Raw genomic sequence first — 6,865 nt, 5'->3', positions numbered from 1 at the left:
ATGGAGAGAGGCTTTTTTCATTAGTGACAGATGGCAGAACAAGGAGCAATGGTCTCAAGTTGTGGTGGGAGAGGTCTAGGTTGGATATTAGGAAAAACTATTTCCCTAGGAGGGTGGTGAAGCACTGGAATGGGTTACCTAGGGAAGTAGTGGAGTCTCCATCCCTAGAAGTGTTAAGTCTCAGTTTGACAAAGCCCTGGCTGGGTTGATTTAGTTGGGATTGGTCCTGCCTAGAGCAGGGGGCTGGACTTGATGACCTTCTGAGGTCTCATCCAGCTCTATGGTTCTATGGTGAAAGGCTAATGGTGGGCAAGTGGGACACTTATGTAGTATTGTTTTGCTGTCCCACCACACCTTGCTAGCCCAGCAATCTCTCATTGTGACAGTGATGGATGAAAGTTTTGCCTTCTCACGTGTTACCACTTCTGTGAAGTGGCTGCTTGGAACAGCAGCTCGTAACAGGACAGTTTTCTCAGCCAGGGTGCTATGCTAGAAAAATCAGCTTTTACTTGTGTGCACGTCTATAACGTGATACACTCACCCGACAGTGCCACCAGCCGTCGGTCCTGGGAATTAGCTCAGACGGCTGGTCACTGGGTCGTTTTCGGGATACTACCCTCCGGCAGTGCCCACAACAGCCTCTAAGCTCCCCCCTTCCGGGGGCTGGATTTTGGTCGGTATGCCTTCGGGAGGGGGTTCCTCCGCCTCCGGCGCAGTGGGCGGCCAGTCCGCCCCACTACACTATCGTAACTTAAAATAGTCCAAGTCAGTGAGTCTATAGCCGGCCTTGCTTCAGGTGAGGGTGAGAGGTAATAGTTCACGTGCCCAGCCTGCTTCAAGTCTGGGCCTTAGGGGAAGAAGTTCAACATATACTCAAGACTCTCTGCTCACAGTTCCGGGCAGGGCAGCAGTCCTAGTCCTGCCCCTTTAAAAGGTCCGGCCTGGATCCCGGCCGGGCACCAAAGCACAGTATGTAAGCCTGGGCCCTTGAGCAGGGCGGGGCACCAAACACTGGTTCAAACAAGGCCAGGCCCTTGCGCAGGGCAGGGCGACACACACAATAAGCAAAGCCCTGCGCCTGGGGCAGGGCAGGGCAACAAACACAATAAGCAAAGCCCACCAAACACACAGGTTTGAGGAAGCTCCTGGTTCAGGAGCTGGGCAGGTAGCACACCTGCAGCAGTGGTGAGGGGGAGACTGCCACCCCATAGGTGGGTGGCAGGGGGCGCAGGTTCACCCACTCCACTGCGCCCCAGCCCAAGGGCCCTGGATGCAGCAGTGCAGCTGCTACTGGCTCAGCAGGGGCTCCAGCCCGCAACGTGCTGGCCTAGGGCTGCTCCCAGCTCGTGCTGCCCCCTGGACCACTCCTCATCTCCCCCTTTGCAGGTACCTGCGTCTCCGGCAGATCACTCAGGGAGTCGAGGGCAGTGTTGTCCCAGCAGGTGGCCCAATCCAGGCTTCAGTGGGTTGGAGCTTTGCAGCATCCAGAGGGTTTGTCAGGCCCCGGGGTTCAGGCGGGCATCGGGGTTCCAGCCGGTCCACCAGCTCCGGCAAGCCCTCAGGGTCCAGGGGTTTCCGTAGGCCTCGGGGCTCGAGGAGGACCTCAGGCTCAGGCCAGTCCTCCGAATCCCCAGGCACCAGCAGAGCCCCAGGTTCCTCTAGGTCAGAGGGTAGCTCTGCTGGCCGGTTTGGCCAGGACTCAGCAGCTCTGGCAGGGAAGTCTTTGCTGGCCTCAGGGGAGGCAGCTGTGGGAGGCCCAGGCCAGGTCTCAGCTCCTCAGCCAGGACCTCTAGACAGGCCTCTGTCTCCCTCAGAGGCTGTGTCTACATTGGCATGATTTAGAGCAAAAGCGGCTGCTTTTGTGCAAAAACATGCTGCCTGTCTACACTGGTGGGAAGTTCTTGCACAAGAGCACTGACGTTCTAATGCGTGAAATCAGGGCTTCTTCCGCAAGAACTCTGATGCTCCCACTCAGGAATAAGCCCTCTGGTGCAACTGTTCTTGTGCAAGAGGCCAGTGTAGACAGGCAACATGATTTTTTTGCGCAAGAAAGACCGATGGCTAAAATGGCCATCAGAGCTATCTTGCACAAGAGAGTGTCTACACTGGCACGGATGCTTTTGCGCAAAAGCACATGCCGCTGTAGACGCTCTCTTGCGCAAATACTTTAACGCAAAAACTCTTGTGCAAAATCTTGCCAATGTAGACGTAGCCAGAGGCTATGTCCACACTAGCCCCGTAGTTCGAACTAGGGTGGTTAATGGCATTCGAACTTGCAAATGAAGCCCGAGATTTAAATATCCCGGGCTTCATTTGTATGCTCCCGGGCGGGTGCCATTTTTAAATGCCCGTAGTTCAAACTACCTGCCCGCGGCTACACGCGGCACGACTAGGTAGTTCGAATTAAAGCTCCTAATTCAAACTACTGTTAAACCTTGTTGCAGGAGCTGTAATTCAAACTACCTAGTCATTGCTGCATGTAGCTGCGGGCAGGTGGTTCAAACTAGGGTGGCAGTGTAGACATACCCAGAGGCTGGGCCCTGACTGAGCTCCCTGAAAGAATTCTTATAGTCCTAGCCACGCCCCTTAGCTTCCTGTCAGGTGAGGGGGTGGGGCTAGGCTGTGCACAAAATGGCTTGTGCGGGGGGTGGGGGTATTTTCTTCCCTCTGGTAGTGGGTGATGTCTCCCCCCCACTACACTCTAGAGAAGGAGGAAAGGGAACAGGTGCAGGTGCCGCTCTCTTCCTTCTTTCCCCTGCCCTATTCCTGGTCCTGCTGCCTGCACCAGCTGGAACCCTCTCCGCCTCGCCCACCACCATCCATCCGCCTGCTGAAACCCCAACACTGCCTGGCTGCCACCACTGCTGCCTACCACCGCCACCAGCTGCTCCTGTTGCCTAAGGGGGGAGGGGGCCCTGCCGGCTGTCTCCCCTCTCCTCTCCTCCGCCCCAGAGGAGGAGGACCCCACCGGCACCCACCACCTGGAGGCCTTCCCCCGCTGACTGCCCACTGCTGTTGCTGCGCCCCACTGAGGGGGAGAAGAGGAGAATTACATTCAAGAACTGTGGAGGGGTCCCTCATTTTAAGAGGGATAAGGGATCTTTCAGAAAAGGCTTTATTTTCCGAAAGATCCGCGTCTAGACTGGCGCTTTTTTCCAGCAAAGCTCAGAGCCAGAAAAAAAGCGGCAGCCATTTTTATGCTAATGAAGCGGGGGGGATTTAAATCCCTGCTTCATTTGCAATTGCGATGTGTCTAATTTGCATCCCTTTTACAGAAAAGGGATGCAGTCTCTTTTCCAAACTGAAAAGTCCCAGTCTCTTTAGCCTCTCCTCATATGGGACCTGTTCCAAACACTTGATCATTGTAGTTGCCCTTTTCGGAACCCTTTCCAAGGCCAAAATATCTTTTCTGGGGTGAGGAGATCACATCTGTACACAGTACTGAAGATGTGGGCGTACCATAGTTTTATACTTCCCCTCCTCCTTCTTCCCCTGGCTTCCCCCTTCCAGCTCCCTCCTCCCAGGTCTCCCCCTCCCCTCTCCCACTCTCTCTCTTCTCCTCTCCCACCTCCTTTTCCCAGTCTTCCCAGAGGTTAATCCCCCCCCCCCCAGTTTTGTTAAATAAAGAGAGTTTCTATTTTTGAACACGTGTCCTTTATTTTTTACATCATGAAGGGGGGCTAGGGAGGGGTAAGTGGAAGGAGGTAAGGGAGGAATGGGGTATGAGCCCCCGATGGGGAGGACTGGGGTGGCTCTGCGGGCTCCTCGGGGTGGAAGCTCTCCTGCAGGGTCTCCCGGATCCTGACAGCACCTCGATTGTCCCCCCCAGATGGCAGCCTGCGGCAAGTGCTGTTACCCACCAGCTCTGTGATTCCTGGGGAACCAGAACATGGTCACCTGTCAGCTTTGTGCTCTTGGGGAGTCAGGGAGTGACATTCATGGAAAACCATCCCCCTCCCTCAGGCCTCTGCTAGAATCAAAGACAAAGCAATGAAAAGGCCGGGGAAAACACACCTAAACTGCTCCAGACAAGGGTGATACAATTAAGGAAACACCCCAGCCTCATTTGCATTAAAGACGGAACAGAGGGACATCTCATTAGCATACAGAATGGAGAGCAGCTCTTCCAAGGCAAGAACCGCAGTGAACTATGGGACACCGAAAGCAGAGAAGCACTGCCTGATGGGAAATCCCTGCTTCAGATGCTAATGAGCCTAGGCCTGCTCACACCCAGATTAGTCATTATCAGACCAATTCTAGTAACGATCCTATTGACACTTAAAATACTGAAACTGCCAAGTTGCATTGTGAGCTCGTTCAAGGAACATCACCCATAACCAGGGGTGATCAGTCTCTATTGTCTCCCCTCTTTCTCTTTGAACTATCCCTATAAAAACGCCTATCTCAAGAAAAACTGTTCTGATACCTGGATTTAAACTGCATCAGTTCCATTGAGACTTCTTCATCTCCTGTCTGACCGTGCTGGGGGATCTGTTCTGCTTTTCTCCTGCCCTCTGGACCCCCGGCTACCATCATCATCTGGGAACCAATCTGTGGAGTGGTGAGGTCTCGTTCTCTCTCCCCCTCCCATCAACTATCTCTCTAAGCATAGCCTACTGACCCTGCCCTATGTAAACTGTTATATGGTTACCTAACATTTGTAATCAGTTTCAATTTAGATTTAATATTGTAATTGTTAGATTTAATATTGTAACTTTTTGATATCTATTCACTACTCAGAAATAAATAACTTTCATTGTTAAGCTGGTTGCTTCTCTCTCTTTCTTTCTCTTTTGCTCACTCTTCCTTAAGGGCCCCTTTTCTGGAAAAGGGATGCTAATGAGACAAGTCGGCATTGCAAATGCCGCAGGGGATTTAAATATCCCCCGCGGCATTTGCATGAACATGGCTGCCGCTTTTTTCCAGCTCGGGGCTTTGCCGGAGAAAAGCGCCAGTCTAGACGGGATCTAGCGGCAAATAAAGCCTTTTCCGGAAGATCCCTTATTCCTGATTTTAAGAGGATTAAGGGATCTTCAGGAAAAGGCTTTATTTTCCGAAAGATCCCGTCTAGACTGGCACTTTTCTCCGGCAAAGCCCCGAGCCGGAAAAAAGCGGCAGCCATGTTCATGCAAATGCCGGAGGGGATATTTAAATATCCCCCGTGGCATTTGCAATTCTGATTTGTCTCATTAGCATCCCTTTTCCGGGAAAGGGTGCCAATGTAGACACAGCCAAGGGGTGTTGTTTTGGCTTCCCCATTCACTCTGCAACAACGCTTCTTGTACCCAAGCTAAAGATCCATGTAGTGCCCAAAATCCTGTGGGGTTTGCTCATCGTGTGGTTTACCAGTGAATGACTGTGGTGTGAAAGTGGGGATAGGGGGTGCTGAACTTGGGGGCTTATGAGGATGGCAACTTAACGTGCTGTTTAATCCAGCCCACGGAGTCCAAAGGCACATGAGGGTGCAGTGTGGCATTGCTGTGAAACCCAGCCAGCTGAGTCCAGGGACATATGAGGGGCCAGCTTGTGAGTGCTGAGTACTCAGTTCTCTCAGACGTGCTCTGATTAGTGGGTGTGAGTGTCTGTGCGTGTTGCCAAGGTGGTATGAACCCCATTCTGAGGAACCTAGTTCCTGCAGGAGAGCTCCAGTGGGAGTGGGAATTGGCAGCAGGGAGAATTCAGCTCCATATGGGTATGTCTACACTACAATGTTAGTTCGAACTAACATTCATAGCTGCTACACTAGCGCTCCGCTAGTTCGAATTTGAATCGAACTAGCGGAGCGCTTAGTTCGAACTAGGAAAACCTCATTTTATGAGGATTAAGCCTAGTTCGAACTAGCTAGTTCGAATTAAGGGCTGTGTAGCCCCTTAATTCGAACTAGTGGGAGGCTAGCCCTCCCCAGGTTTCCCTGGTGGCCACTCTGGCCAACACCAGGGAAACTCTATGCCCCCCTCCCGGCCCCGGACCCCTTAAAGGGGCACGGGCTGGCTACGGTGCCCGTGCCAGGTGCAAGCCTGCCAGCACCCAGCCAGCAGACCCTGCACCTGGCACGGCACAGAGCCACCCAGTAGCCTGTCTGCCGACACCAGCCAACACTAGGGATCCTGGAGGGGATGGACCGAAGACAGTGACCAAGCCATTTGTCTCGTGCCATCCCTCTCCAGCCTTCCACAAACTTTGGGCAGGGACACCACTCCTACCCCCTGGCTAAGACTACTCCATGGACCCAGCCTCCATGACTTGATCTCACTTCCCTTTAAACTCTGTTCTAGTTGTAGCCTTCACAGCCTCCTGCAGCAAGGAGTTCCGCAGGTTAACTATTTGCTTTGTCAAGAAGAACAACTTTCTCTTACTAGTTTGAAGCCTGCTACCCATTCCTTTCCTTTGGTGTCCTCTAGTCCTTCTTTATGGGAACTCATGAAGAACTTTTCTGAATGCACCCTCTCCACCCAACTCCTGCTTTTAGAGACCTCTATCCTGTCCCCCCTCCGTCTCCTCTTTTCTAAGCTGAACAGTCCCAGTCCCTGTAGCCTCTCTTCATCTGGGACCTGTTCCCAACCCCTGATCATGTTAGTTGCCCTCCCCTCTCCCAGCCTTTCTCTTCCCCTCTCCCACCTCCTTTTCCCAGTCTCCCCCAGTTTTGTTCAATAAAGACAGAGTCAATGTTGGAAGAAATGTTATCTTTATTTTGTACATCAATAAGAAGGGGGGCTAGGGAAGGGTAAGTGGAAGGAGGTGAGGGAGGAATGGGGTACGAGCCCCCGATGGGGAGGACTGGGCTGGCTCTGCGGGCTTCTGGGGGTGGAAGCTCTCCTGCAGCCCCCCGATTGCCCCCTCTCCCCAGATGGCAGCCTGCGGCAAG

The sequence above is a fragment of the Pelodiscus sinensis genome, chromosome 24 (assembly GCF_049634645.1).
Source record: "Pelodiscus sinensis isolate JC-2024 chromosome 24, ASM4963464v1, whole genome shotgun sequence".
NCBI classification, from domain to species: Eukaryota; Metazoa; Chordata; order Testudines; family Trionychidae; genus Pelodiscus; species Pelodiscus sinensis.
Note: the sequence above shows the minus strand (reverse complement) of the source record.